Here is a 16,768-nt window from a genome sequence, read left to right as displayed (position 1 = left end):
CACATGGGTTCATCAGATTGACACAGGGATATGCAGCATTGGCTATGCTAGAGAGACACTGCCACCAGGCGTATTTTCAGGAACCCCAGACGAAAGGGTGGCTATTTGACACATTAGTCACACCGCCACTGATGTATGGAGCAGCGGTATGGGCGCCAAGACTTGCTACCCATTGGTGGACAACACAGATAGAGAGACCACAAGCCCTCATGATGGCACGCATGATACGTAGCAAACCGTCACAGTACCTCATGACATTATCCGAGCAGAGTTTGCTGTGCCTCCTATGATGGTAGAGGCTATATTACAGACTATATGCCTACTAGACAGATTCAGAGAGATGCCACATGACAGATTGTCATACAGAGCTTTTGAGGCATCTAGACAGCTAGCTGAGGCAGGAGACAAAGGATCATGGTATGCACAGGTCACACATTGGTTCTCACAGCATGGCCTAGACATGGATCATCTACCACCATTCCAGTATGACAAGGATGCACCACATATCCATCTCTCTCATAGTGAGAGGACCAAAGTATTGAGACAGGACCTAAGGCAGCTCTATACACGAGAGACATGGATATCACCTACACAGCATCTTCCACTGAAGATGCTACACTACACAGAGATCACTTCATGAGTATCACTGATGATGGATTTATAGAGAGGCCTAGATACATGGAGGGCTTTTTACCACACGGCTCCTGAGTAGCTATTGGTCAGCTTAGAGTCTCATCACATCGATTGGAGATCAAGACTAGCAGAGCAGCACGGATCCCCCGAGAGAGGAGAGGGTATGCAGATTATTGTGCAGAGAGGAGGTGGAGAGTGAGGAGCATTATGTATGCAGATGCAGAGCATATACAGCCATCAGAGAGAGATATCCCATTTTGTTCAGAGAGCCACATTCCCTATGCCAGATCTTTGAGGCAGCAGACCAGCGCATACTAGGGAGATTCATTCTAGACATACAGCGTCACAGAGAGACATCATTACAGGCTCAGATAGCTCTAGAGGGGGGACGACAGACACATATTACTACATTTTTTCAGAGATCCACCCCTCCCAGCCCCTACACAGTAGGGAATTACTCTCCAGAGAGCAGAGACACTCAGAGCCCGCAGGGGACAGAGGACACCTGGCTTTCGGACACCACGCCTATACCAGAGAGAGATGACAGAGATTAGAGCTCAGTTTCACAGAGAGGGTGTGGAGCGACTGGCTCGCTTCAGAGAAGAACCAGGTATGTTCTTCAGTGTACGATCCCAGTCTCCACCGCGCAACGGCCACCGCGCAACGGATTCGAGTTACTAGCAGCGGAAGTAGCACATCGTGCGCGGGGCGGGGTCTCACACTCAGGGCCTCGCCCACGGATATCCGGACAAGAGACTAATCCGTCGGTTTATCCAAAACCGAAACCGGAAAAACTTCCTTTACTCGGAAAGCACGGGCGATTCCACCACGATAACTCTTTACTCTAACGTAGTCAAGATCATTACTGATCAAACTGATCCGACTGCGCCTCTAACGGTACTTGGTCAGATCAAGGAAGAAACTTGCACTTGGATCATTGGGATCAACGCTTTTTTCCCCATCAAGAGGCACAGCCGTTGATTCCTATCCATAGAACAATTACTATCCGGGATTTACTTCATCTATCGTAATAATAGAAATTAAATCTCGATTTACGGATCCATCAGTCCAGCCTAACCCCATCCAGTCCCATGGGTTAGCCAACCGTCCAACCACTGTAGTGATGGGATCCAATTAAGAATTTGGTTAGGTTTTGTCCCGGGTACCAAGGAAAAGGGTTCCAAGGCCCCCTAGCCGGAAGTTCATGCAAACATAAAACTAGTCACACCACTTACACACCCAATATGAAATTGCCTTTTTCTTAGCATCAGCTAACTTTAAAACAATCCTTTAATGAAACCATTATGTCACTGATGACAATCCTCAGTCTCTGGTTGAATCCTTATTTCCAGTCATTCATTCATCGGTATACTTATGGCATCATTGGTAACCAGAACGCTCATCACCTGTTCACTCAGGGGCCTTTTCCATAGTTCCTAGCTCATAGTAACCGGCAATATATTCATATAATAGAATGGAATCTCCGTGGAAGATCAGCAAGATCAACCCACAGATCCATATAAAAGAGCCATGGACTCATCCGTTGAGGACCAGCAAGGTCAATCAACCAGATCCATGCCCGGTTTCAGAAAACAACTCTTACTCCTTGTTCCAATATCTTCCACGACGCACGTGTGGGTATCTTCGGCAACCCAGAGCCCGAGCACCGTATGGTCAGCACCCTCTAGGATCCTTCGCAGGTGACCTAGCACTTCACTCATAGGCCGCTTCCTTGGTCCCTAATCCACCATACCGGAAGCTCACCATTTAAATCGAACCGAGGCTGGTCAAGACCTCGGCTGACCTTGCTACGCGAGACGTCCTCCATTGACTCTCCGTCACAGCAGTTGCAACTTTATTAGTTAGGTCTCCTTGACCTTAATCCACAAGACGGTCAAAATGCTTCCCCAACATTCTTGACATAAAACATTCATTTACAAATAGTTCACAAAATACAGTTTCTATATCGAACTCTCGTCTTTTCCATTTTATCCTCCTTAGTCCACATTACTTATTCCACATCCCATTCATATGTATTCATCATCATCCATTCACTCATATCGACGACACATTATTTCCCATACACATTCACATTCATTATTCTACATACACATCCATGCATACATCCATTTTCACATCCTCATTCATACATCCACTTCCACATACATACATCCACATCCACATTCACATTCATACATACATATTCGTATCTACATCCATACATCCATATTACATCCATTCTCGCCCTACACATTCCATATACATCTTATCATATCCTATCACATCTCATACACATCTTATCACATCTCATACACCTCTTATCACATCTTATCACTTCCCATACGCATCTTATCACATATTATCACATCTCATACACCTCTTATCACGTCTTATCACATTTCATATCTTTTTATAGAATACAAGAGAATTCTTATATTTGATATAAGATTTCTCTACATTTTTATTTATGCATAAATTCCATTTAAGGAGACTAACACTTTCGAATTAAAAATCAATCTTTTATGCATCTTCCTATGCATAATTTCATTTTAAATGAAAATGACACTTTTGAATTAAAATTCAATCTTTTATGCATCTTCCTATGCATAAATTCAATTTGGATGAGAATTGACATTTTTGAATTAAAAATCCATCTTTTATGCATCTTCCTATGCATAAATTCAATTTGGATGAGAATAACGCTTTTGAATTGAAATCTTATTCTTTTATGCATCTTCTTGTGCATAAATTCAATTTAGATGAGAATGACACTTTGAATTAAAAATCAAACTTTTATGCATAAATTCGATTTGGTAGGAATTACACTTTTAGAATAAAAGAATTTCTCTTATGCATCTAAGTTATGCATAAAATCCATTTATGATGAAAATCACACTTTTAGTATAAAAAGAATATCTTTTATGCATACCTCTATGCATGAAATCCAATATGATAAAAGTAACACTCTTACAATAAAATAATCAACTTTTATGCATACCTCTATGCATGAAATTCAATTATGATAAAAGTCACACTTTTATAATAAAATAATCAACTTTTATGCATACCTCTATGCATGAAATTCAATATAATAAAAGATACACTTTTATAATAAAATAATCAACTTTTATGCATACCTTTATACATGAAATTCAATTATGATAAAAGTCACACTTTTATAATAAAATAATCAACTTTTATGCATACCTTTATGCATGAAATTCAAATATGATAAAAGTAACATTTTTTATATAAAAATTTATCCTTTATGCATACTTCTATGCATGAAAATAAAAATTGATAAAAGTAACACTTTTGATATTAAAAAATTATCCTTTATGCATACTTCTATGCATGAAAATAAAAATGATAAAAATAACACTTTTGATATAAAAATTTATCCTTTATGCATACTTCTATGCATGAAAATAAAAATGATAAAAGTAACACTTTTGATATAAAAATTTATCCTTTATGCATAATATAAAAATTCAATTTCTCCATGATTACAATGAAATTCTTTTAATTAATCTAGGATGATAATTCCTAGAATATGGTAGGAAGTCCTCTTTTCATGCTTTGAATGAAATTATTTTATGTGTAAATTTTTACAAAATTTTACCATAGCTCCGCTGCTATGACTGATAAATCTCAATTATTTTAAAAGATAAAGCTTATCTTTAAGGGAATTATTAGAATGATCCCTAATTGGATCATTAACCCATAATGGATTGAATCAAAAATAATCATGAAATACATAAACTAAAAGCATAGAAAAAAAACCATTAATTTGGTCTCAAGCATAGATTAATCTTGGATTAAGGAAAAGCTTTATGAAAAGCTTCATTTGGATTGAGAATGGGTCATGAGTATGACCATTTCTTGAGTGAGAGAGAGAAATTACATAAAAACCATTAGAATTTAAACATAAATAGAAATTTATGTAATTCTTTACTATCATTAATCAATTAACTTCAATAGCATTCATCAAATTATGTAACTCTTCACTACTATTCATCAATTAACTTCAATAGCATTTAAAAACCATACCAATTAAGCTTCTCAAGCTTGAGAGGGGTTGAGAAGAGAGAAACATTGAGAAATTATAAAAAGATCACTATTCACTAATTACCTTACAAATTGCTTGATTCTTTGTTCACGGTAGAGGCCCCCAACCAATCAATTGGTTTAGTATGTTGATGGAGCCACCAATGGGGATTGAAGAAAGAAGGAAGTGTCAAAAACTAGTGAATTATTAATGAATTCACAGTTCTTGGCTTAAGTGAAGTAGAGTAACAATGCATTAAACATTGTTGGGTTTCAACAAAGGGGAAGGCCTCTATTTATAGGAAAAAGTGAGTTCCTAACCAAACAAACTGATTCTAGAATTTTCCAACTCAGTTTGGTCAATTTTTGACCATTTTTAGGTCAGTTGAGCTAACTTTTTGTAACTAGACTTGAATTAGGAGAGAGGAGAGATGAAATATCTCAATTTTTATGAGTTTAAAACTCATTCAAGCATGTGAAATATGCACCTCCTTTAAAGAACTCCCCTTCCTTACATATGTGTCAAAATGGAATCATTATACTCAAAATATCTCATATTTTTAATATTGCTCATAGTTTTTTACTAATAAACCTTGTACATTTTCAACTTTTCATCTTATGTGAAATATGCACCTCCTTTAAAGAACTCCCCTTCCTTACATATGTGTCAAAATGGAATCATTATACCCAAAATATCTCATATTTTTTATATTGCTCATAGTTTTTTACTAATAAACCTTGTACATTTTCAACTCTTCATCTTATGTGAAATATACACCTCCTTTAAAGAACTCCCCTTCCTTACATATGTGTCAAAATGGAATCATTATACCCAAAATATCTCATATTTTTAATATTGCTCATAGTTTTTTACTAATAAACCTTGTACATTTTCAACTCTTCATCTTATGTGAGCATTTACTCATTTTTGGGTATCTTCTTTTACAAATTGGATTTATCTCCTCCCTACACATGGATTGATGCTATTGGCCCATAGGAACCTTAATTGGACCATAATCCAAAAATTTTTGAAAATCTAAACCCTTAGGCTAAGGTCCTTTATACCCATTTCCAATTAATTTCAATTGCACATTGGAAAGTTCTTTTTGAATTTCTGTTTCAGGGGAACTTATTTTAATAAGATGAGATAATTTTCTATCCAAAAATATTAAAAATCTGAATATTCTCTCTCTAGAATATTTTCTCTCTCTAGGTTAAAACAGTTAGAAACAAGTCTTTTATATTTCTGAAGAGGGATTGATTACAGGGGAAGATGCTGGACATTTTGAGAGGCTGGGGAGGAATCTTACATTCTCCCCCACTTGAAAAACGCGAGATGCCCTCATCTCACAAACAGGGGGGTAATTTCGCAAGATGCACAAGTATGAGACTGAGAGAAAATTTTTAATTAAGATTAACCACCAAGAAAAGTCTCAAAGAGAGTAAGGGTCAAGACAAGAACAAGATTTAAACTTTATTCATTCTTGGAACATATACAGTAAAGATAGAAGAACTCTTTACACTTCCCGGAAGCCCGTCCATCATATGATCACAAAAGCAGCACTCACAAGCTGCGCACGTATAAGGTAACTCATCTATGGGAATAATTCTGTTAGTTATTGCCGCACCTATCTCAGTGGTATGAGGTGATCTAACAAAAGGACCTCTGAGAGGCAAGCCAAAAACGGGGTAAAGGCATATCTTCTGATGAGGAAGAAAACACGCCAGTAAGAAGACCCACTCAGAAAACCCAAGATGTCTTGATCTCATGACGCAGTAGTATTGGGGACCCAAACCCAAGGCTTCAATAACCATGGCCAAGCGGACATTGTTACGAAAGTGCTGCTGACCCCAAGGTGTTACCCTAGTTATGTCTTGATAGGTCCGCCATTTGGTCTGAGCTACAGACTTTCCCAAGTGAGAAAAAAGTGAGCGCTCATACTGTTCTATAAAATCCTTCTTCACAGACTCGCTTGCGTCTTGAAGGTGAGAAATCATCATGGATAAAACTAATTCCTGTTGCCAAGCCATGAAGGAGATTAAGAAGAAGGGAGTCGATGGAAGTAAGATTACTGTGAGCGACACGTAAAAGTTACGACTTATATAAAGGAAGGAGTTAGCGTAACTTAGAAGCCAACGGTATCTTGCCACTGAAGTTTTACCGTCTTTCCATGATTTGGGTTTGGCACATTTTTCTATAGAAGGTATTAAGAACTTTGAGATGAGGAGATAAAAGAAGTTCGTAGGCTAAGTCACTTACTTTCTTTGGTCCACAATATCTAGGGGATAACTACTTATACTCCCCTAGAGATAAAGAATTTCTTTTGGTCAGTATTCAATGAAGACCATATCTGTTTTTTTTTTTTTGAATTCTCTAACTGTCCTCTTCTTATCTGTATACTGTCTCTATCGATCCTGGGCAGCATTTATATCTCTATGAATTGCCTGCATCTGTTGCTCTAAGTCACCAAGCATTTGACTGGTCATCTCGACCCTAATTAATGGGTCGGACTTGGTTAATGGAGTTAAGCAATCTTGTCCCAGACGGATCCTGATTAGATTGGTATGAAGGAATTGGTCTCTGAATTTGGGTTCTAGACTTCCCTGTGCCCTTTTCATGGTAGGAGTCAGGCAGTCTTTTAACTGATGGTCAAAACCTTGGCATCCAAAACACTGGTTCTCACTTCTGAACTCATCGTTCTGAATCTTTAAAACAGGTGGGCTCTTGAGAAGGTATTCTGGGTAAAGTGTCTTCCCTTTTTAAACAGAATCTTTTATTTATTTAGAGAGGAAATAATTATAAGATCAGAAAAGGAGATTATTACTCCTGTATACCTCGAAGGTTGGGGGGAGGAATCTTACAAACTTCTACCCGACTTAAAAAGGTGCGAGGTGTCCTCATCTCGCAAAGTAGAGGACAACTCTTTTTCTTAAGATCCAATTTATTCTGGGTTCCTTATATTCTAGTCAACCCAACAGAATACTGGGATAAATATTCCTTATATAGAACTCATCATTAAATAATAATTCATTTAGATCATATCATTCATACGATAATGGTCCATTAGACGAAAAATTTCCTTCTTAACATTCCTCCATGATGGGAATTTCAGTTAAGTAAGTTCTCAATTTATCATCCCTTAACTTGATCTACAGTGTCAAGTATTAACAGTAGCAAATTGACAGCACAATCCACTAATCTCATAGTGATTTGCTGAATTCATTATCATCATTCTAGTTATGAATATCATCACAGGGACTCGTCCCAATCATCCACATTGTGGTTTCGCTCAGTTTATTATATTTCAATCCATTTTCAGGAATCATCATTTTTCAATCAGAATCCAAATCAACTCATCAGTTCTCAAACAGAATTAAAAAATCATATCAACCACATTCGAAATCATCATCTGGATAGCCTTTATGCTTATAATTTCAAGTCTTGGATTTACTCGTATATACTGCCGGTAAAGAGCTGCAGTTATACCCTCGGTATATACGGATAGTCATGATACTCAAAACTATAAGGTAAATACCATCATGTCTAGGCCTCAAGCAAGTCAGGGTTCCATACAATTGCGGTACTTCCAATTGAAGACCCAATTACTAATTTACGAATTTCAATTTGAATTAACAATTTGTATGAATTATATCACACAATTACAACCTTTTTGTGCGTCTTGATAAACTTTTGACATAATTGGCTCCTCAGTTGATCTTATTGGAGATCTATGACATAAGTCTGATAAACAGATTTTTCTTTATCCGATCATCCGTAAACAATCACTTAAAAAAAACATTTGTATATTTATATACAAGTTGCAATAAGTACATAGAGTGGCTCCAAAATTCAAAATCTCCTCGAGAGATGCATAAGACGACGGTATTGGGCCATAGTCATGCCCTGTTACATAATTTCTCTAATTGCGAAGAGAGCTATTATTTTCTCCTTAGGGATAAATCGACTAAAGAGTCTATAAACTCGGCAAGCAAGTCTGAAATTTTGAGGCATTGAAAGATATAGAATGACACCACGCATCATTTTCAGCTTTATCAAAATCATGGCCAATGAGAGGTTCTGCCTCAGCATTGCATGCCGGTTGCAAGAGGCATGGAGAGACCATTTTTAGGTCAGTTGAGCTAACTTTTTGTAACTAGACTTGAATTAGGAAAGAGGAGAGATAAAATATCTCAATTTTTATGAGTTTAAAACTCATTCAACTGTGAGATCCCTGTTCCCACCGCGCAACGGATTCGGGGTACTAGCAGCGGAAGTAGCACTTCATGCGCGAGGCAGGGTCCCACACTCGGGGCCTCGTCCACGGATATCCGGACAAAAGACTAATCCGTCGGTTTTTCCAAAAACGAACCCGGAAAAACTTCCCTTATTCGGAAAGCACGGGCGATTCCTCCAGGATAACTTTTTACTCTAACGTAGTCAAGACCATTAGTGATCAAACTGATCCGACTGCACACCTATAAAGATACTCGATCAGATCAAGGAAGAAACTTGCACTTGGGTCATTGGGATCAACGCTTTTTTCCCCATCAAGAGGCACAGCCGTTGATTCCTATCCATAGAACAATTACTATCCGGGATTTACTTTATCTATCGTAGTAACAAAAATTGAGTCTCGATTTACGGATCCATCAGTCCAGCCTAACCCCATCCGATCCCATGGGTTAGCCAACTGCCCAACCACTGTAGTGATGGGATCCAATTTGGAATTTGGTTAGGTTTTGTCCCGGGTACCAAGGAAAAGAGTTCCAAGGCCCCCTAGCCGGAAGTTCATGCAAACATAAAACTAGCCACACCACTTACACACCCAATATGAAATTGCCTTTTTCTTAGCATCAGCTAACTTTAAAACAATCCTTTAATGAAACCATGGTGCCACTGATCACAATCTTCCAATTTATCCGGTTGATTCATAATTTCCCATCATTCCTTCATCAGAGTATCTATGGCATCATTGGCAACTAGAACGCTCACCACCTGTCCACTCAGGGGCCTTTTCAATAGTTCCTAGCCCATAATACTCGACAATATAATCACTTATAAAAATCAAGATGGACTCTCGTTGAAGATCAGCAAGATCAACCAACAGATCCATAAAAAGAGCCATGGACTCATCCATTGAAGACCAGCAAGGTCAATCAACCAGATCCATGCCCGGTTTCAGAAAACAACTCTTACTCCTTGTTCCAAGGCGACCCAGAGCCCGAGCACCGTATGGTCAGCACCCTCTAGGATCCTTCCCAGGTGACCTAGCGCTTCACTCATAGGCCGCTTCCTTGGTCCCTCATCCACCGTACCGGCGGAAGCTCACCATTTTAATCGAACCGAGGCTGGTCAAGACCTCGGCCGACCTTGCTACGCGAGACGTCCTCCATTGACTCTCCGTCAGCAGCAGTTGCAACTTTATCAGTTAGGTCTCCACGACCTTAATCACAAGACGGTCAAAATGCTTCCCTAGCATTCTTGACATAAAACAGCCATTTACAAACAGCATATACAAACAGTTTACAAATATAATTTCTATATTAACTCTCATTTTTCCACATTATCCCTCATTAATCCACATTACTTATTCCACATTCCATTTATATGTGTACTCATCCAATCACATCATTTTCCATCTCTTCACTTCAGATTCCTTCACATCACATATCATATATTCACATCCATATCCACATCCATACATCCACATCCACATCCACATTCACATCCATACATCCACATCCCATATCCACATTCATACATACACATCCATACATCCACATCCACATGCATACATCCACTATCACGTCCTCATTCATACATCCACATCCACATACATACATACATCCACATCTAGATCCACATTCCCATTCACATCTATACATCCACATCCACATCCACATTCCCATTCACATCTATACATCCACATCTACATCCACATTCACATCTATGCATATACATCTTCATGCATACATCCATTTTCACATTCATACATCCACACTCCCATCTCCACATCCACACATCCACACATCCACATACATACATCCATTTTCACATTCCCATTCATATAACCCCATATGCCTTCATATCTAATCTTTTACATCACATCCATTCTCACCCTACCACAACCCATATACATCTTATCCTATCACATACACTTATTACCTCATCCCATACACATCTTATCACATCTTAATTCATCTTGTCACCTCCTAACTTATTTCATAAGCATCTTATCACCTCTTATCACATCTTATACACCTCTTATCACATCCTATCACATCTCATATCTATTTGTAGAATACAAGAGAATTCTTATATTTGATATAAGATTTCTTTACACATTTATTTATGCATAAATTCTATTTAAGGAGATTAATACTTTCGAAGTAAAAATCAATCTTTTATGCATCTTCCTATGCATAAATTAATTTTAAATAAAAATGACACTTTTGAATTAAAATTCAATCTTTATGCATCTTCTTATGCATAAATTCAATTTGGTAGGAATTACACTTTTAGAATAAAAGAATTTCTCTTATGCATCTAAGTTATGCATAAAATCTATTTATGATGAAAAATCACACTTTTAGTATAAAAAGAATATCTTTTATGCATACCTCTATGCATGAAATCCAATATGATAAAAGTAACACTTTTACAATAAAATAATCAACTTTTATGCATACCTCTATGCATGAAATTCAATTATGATAAAAGTAACACTTTTATATTAAAATAATAATCTTTTATGCATACCTCTATGCATGAAATCTAATTATGATAAAAGTAACACTTTTATGTTAAAATAATACTCTTTTATGCATACCTCTATGCATGAAAATCAATTATGCATAATATAAAAATCAATTTCTCTAGGATTACAATGAATATCTTTCAATTAATCTAGGATGATAATTCCTAGAATATGGTAGGAAGTCCTCTTTTTATGCTTTGAATGAAATTATTTTATGCGTAATTTTTATAAAAATTTTGCCATAGCTCCGCTGCTATGGCTAATAAATCTCAATTTTTCTAAGGGATAAAGCTTATCCTTAAGGAAATAATTAGAATGATCCCTAATTGGATCATTAATCCATAATGGATTGAATCATCAATATACATAAACTAAAAGCATAGAAAAAAGCCATTAATTTGGTCTCAAGCATAGATTAATCTTGGATTAAGAAAAAGCTTTATGAAAAGCTTCATTTGGATTGAGAATGGGTCATGAGTATGACCATTTCTTGAGTGAGAGAGAGAATTTACATAAAAACCATTTGAATTAAGCATAAATGGAAATTTATGTAATTCTTAACTATCATTAATCAATTAACTTCAATAGCATTCATTAAATTATGTAACTCTTCACTACCATTCATCAATTAACTTCAATAGCATTCAATAACCATTCCAATTAAGCTTCTCAAGCTTGAGAGGGGTTGAGAAGAGAGAAGCATTGAGAAATTATAGAAAATATCAAAATTCACCATTTATACCTTACAATTTGCTTGATTCTTTATTCACGGTAGAGGCCCCAAACCAATCAATTGGTTAAGTATGTTGATGGAGCCACCAATGGGGATTGAAGAAAGAGGGAAGCTCCAATTTCTTCAATTTGGAGAGAATTTTAGAGAATAGTAGAGATTAGCATTATTTCAGCATAACTCTAGTATAGTAAAAGTCTTCTCTATTTTTTTCAAAGAGAGGGAAGCTCTAACCAAAGCTAACTGAATTTTAGAATTTTCCAAATTTAGTTTGGTTGAATTTGGACTAGATTTGGACCTAGTTTGGTTACTTTTTGATTTGGTTTAGTTCCATTTTGATTTGGTTTGGTTCAAGAGAGAGGAGAGATAAAAATATCACATTATTTTTTAGTTTAAAACTCATTCAAGCATGTGAAATATGCACCTCCTTTAAAGAACTCCCCTTCCTTACATATGTGTCAAAATGGAATCATTATACCCAAAATATCTCATATTTTTAATATTGCTCATAGTTTTTTACTAATAAACCTTGTACATTTTCAACTCTTCATCTTGTGTGAGCATTTACTCATTTTTGGATATCTTCTTTTACAAATTGGATTTATCTCCTCCCTACACATGGATTGATGCTATTGGCCCATAGGAACCTTAATTGGACCATAATCCAAAAAATTTTAAAAATCTAGACCCTTAGACTAAGGTCCTTTATACCCATTTCCAATCAATTCCAATTGTACATTGGAAAGTTCTTTTTGAATTTCTGTTTCAGGGGAATTCATTTTAATAATATGAGAAATTTTTCTATCTAAAAATATTCAAAATCTGAATATTCTCTCTCTAGAATATTTTCTCTCTCTATGTCAAAATAAGCAGATACAAGATCTTTTATATTTCTGAAGAGGGATTGATTACAGGGGAAGATGTTGGACATTTTGAGAGGCTGGGGAGGAATCTTACATTCTCTCCCACTTGAAAAACGCGAGATGTCCTCATCTCGCAAACTTGGGATAATTTCGCAAGATGCACGAATATGAGACTTAGAGAAAAAATTTAATTAAGATTAACCACCAAGAAAAGTCTTAAAGAGAGCAAGATTCAAGACAAGAACAAAGATTTCAACTTTATTCATTCTTGAAACATATACAGTAAAGATAGAACTTTTTACACTTCCATAAGTCCGTCCATCATATGGTCACAAAAGCAGCACTCACAAGCTACACACGTATAAGGTAACTCATCTATGGGAATAATTCGGCTGGTTATTGCAGCACCTACCTCAGTGGTATGAGGTGATCTAACAAAAGGACCTCTAAGAGGCAAGCCAAAAACGGGATAAAGGCATATCTTCTGGTGAGGAAGAAAGCACGCTAGTAAGAAGACCCGCTCAGAAAATCCACCATGCCTTGACCTCATCACGCAGTAGTATCGGGGACCCAAACCCAAAGCTTCAATAACCATAGCCAAGCGGACATTGTTACAGAAGTGCTGTCACCCCCACGGTGTTACCCTAGTTATATCTCGACAGGTCCGCCATTTGGTCTGAGCTACAGAAGTTCCCAAGTGAGGGAAAAGTGAGCGCTCATATAGTTCTATAAAATCCTTCTTCACAGACTCACTTGCGTCTTGAAGGTGAGAAATCATCATGGATAAAACCAATTCCTGCTGCCAAGCCATAAAGGAGATTAAGAAGAAAGGAGATCGATGGAAGTAAGATTACTGCGAGCGACAAGTAAGAGTTACGACTTATATAAAAGAAGGAGCTAGCGTAACCTAGAAGCCAACGGGGTATCTTGCCACTGAAGTTTTACCGTCTTTCCATGATTTGGTTTTGGCACATATTCCTATAGAAGGCTTACATGAGATACATTATGAACTTTGAGATGAGGAGATAAAAGAAGCTCGTAGGCTAAGTCACCTACTTTCTTTGAATTCAGATAAGGCCCACAATATCTGGGGGATAACTTCTTATACTCCTCAAGAGGTAAATAACTTCTTTTGGGACGTACTCGAATGAAGACCAAAACCTTGGTATCCAAAACACCGATTTTTCACTTCTGAACTCATTGTTCTGAATCCTTAAAATAGGTGGGACTCCTGAGAGTATTCTAGGGAAAGGGTCTTCCAGAATCTTTCTTTTATTTTAGAAAGGGAATAATTATAAGATCAGAAAGAGAGATTCTTACTCCTGTATACCTCGAAGGCTGGGGAGGAATCTTACATTCTACCCCACTTAAAAAGTGCGAGATATCCTCATCTCGCAAAGTAGAGGACAACTCTTTTTCTTAAGATCCAATTTATTCTGGGGTTCCTTATATTCTGGTCAACCCAACAGAATACGGGGATAATTATCCCTTAAATAGAACTCATCATTCATTCAATCATATCATTCATATCTTTAACACGATAATGGTCCATTAGACCGAAAAATTCCCTTCTGAACATTCCTCCACGGGAATTACAGTTAAGCAAGTTCTCAATTTGTCATCCCTTAACTTGATCTACCATCTCAAGTATTAACAGTAGCAATTTGACAGCACAATCCACTAATCTCATAGTGAGTTGCTGAATTCATTATCATCATTCCAGTTATGAATATCATCATAGGGACTCGTCCCATTCATCCTCATTGTGGTTTCGCTCAGGTTATTATATTTCAACTAAATTTCAGAAATCATCATTTTTCAATCAGAATTCAAATCAATTCATCAATTCTCAAACAGAATTAAAAATCATATCAACCACATTCGAAATCATCATCTGGATAACATTAACGCTTATAATTTCAAGTCTTAGATTTACTCGTATATACTGCCGGTAAAGAGCTGCAGTTATACCCTCGGTATATACGGGTCGTCATACCATCATGTCTAGGCCTCAAGCAAGTCAGGGATTCTATATAATTGCGGTGCTTCCATCTGAAGACCCAATTACCAAATTATGAATTTCAGTTTGAATATCAAATTGTATGAATTATATCACACAATTACAATCTTTTTGTGCTTCTTGATAAATTCTTGACATATTTGGCTTCTCAATTAATCTTTATTAGCCAATTGGCTCTGATACCAACTGTACAAGGTTTATTAGTAAAAAACTATGAGCAATATTAAAAATATGAGATATTTTGAGTATAATGATTCCATTTTGACACATATGTAAGGAAGGGAAGTTCTTTAAAGGAGGTGCATATTTCACATAAGATGAAGAGTTGAAAATGTACAAGGTTTATTAGTAAAAAACTATGAGCAATATTAAAAATATGAGATATTTTGGGTATAATGATTCCATTTTGACACATATGTAAGGAAGGGGAGTTCTTTAAAGGAGGTGCATATTTCACATAAGATGAAGAGTTGAAAATGTACAAGGTTTATTAGTAAAAAACTATGAGCAATATTAAAAATATGAGATATTTTGGGTATAATGATTCCATTTTGACACATATGTAAGGAAGGGGAGTTCTTTAAAGGAGGTGCATATTTCACATAAGATGAAGAGTTGAAAATGTACAAGGTTTATTAGTAAAAAACTATGAGCAATATTAAAAATATGAGATATTTTGAGTATAATGATTCCATTTTGACACATATGTAAGGAAGGGGAGTTCTTTAAAGGAGGTGCATATTTCACATAAGATGAAGAGTTGAAAATGTACAAGGTTTATTAGTAAAAAACTATGAGCAATATTAAAAATATGAGATATTTTGGGTATAATGATTCCATTTTGACACATATGTAAGGAAGGGGAGTTCTTTAAAGGAGGTGCATATTTCACATAAGATGAAGAGTTGAAAATGTACAAGGTTTATTAGTAAAAAACTATGAGCAATATTAAAAATATGAGATATTTTGAGTATAATGATTCCATTTTGACACATATGTAAGGAAGGGGAGTTCTTTAAAGGAGGTGCATATTTCACATGCTTGAATGAGTTTTAAACTCATAAAAATTGAGATATTTCACCTCTCCTCTCTCCTAATTCAAGTCTAGTTACAAAAAGTTAGCTCAACTGACCTAAAAATGGTCAAAAATTGACCAAACTGAGTTGGAAAATTCTAGAATCGGTTTGTTTGGTTAGGAACTCACTTTTTCCTATAAATAGAGGCCTTCCCCTTTGTTGAAACCCAACAATGTTTAATGCATTGTTACTCTACTTCACTTAAGCCAAGAACTGTGAATTCATTAATAATTCACTAGTTTTTGACACTTCCTTCTTTCTTCAATCCCCATTGGTGGCTCCATCAACATACTAAACCAATTGATTGGTTGGGGGCCTCTACCGTGAACAAAGAATCAAGTAATTTGTAAGGTAATTAGTGAATAGTGATCTTTTTTTATAATTTCTCAATGTTTCTCTCTTCTCAGTCCCTCTCAAGCTTGAGAAGCTTAATTGATATGGTTTTTAAATGCTATTGAAGTTAATTGATGAATAGTAGTGAAGAGTTACATAATTTGATGAATGCTATTGAAGTTAATTGATTAATGATAGTAAAGAATTACATAAATTTCTATTTATGTTTAAATTCTAATGATTTTTATGTAATTTCTCTCTCTCACTCAAGAAATGGTCATACTCATGACCCATTCTCAATCCAAATG

Source organism: Cibotium barometz, chromosome 27 (genome assembly GCF_041138505.1).
Source record: "Cibotium barometz isolate CiBa-2024 chromosome 27, ASM4113850v1, whole genome shotgun sequence".
NCBI lineage: Eukaryota > Viridiplantae > Streptophyta > Polypodiopsida > Cyatheales > Cibotiaceae > Cibotium > Cibotium barometz.
The sequence above is the reverse complement of the archived record's forward strand: the minus strand, read 5'-3'. Positions refer to the sequence as shown.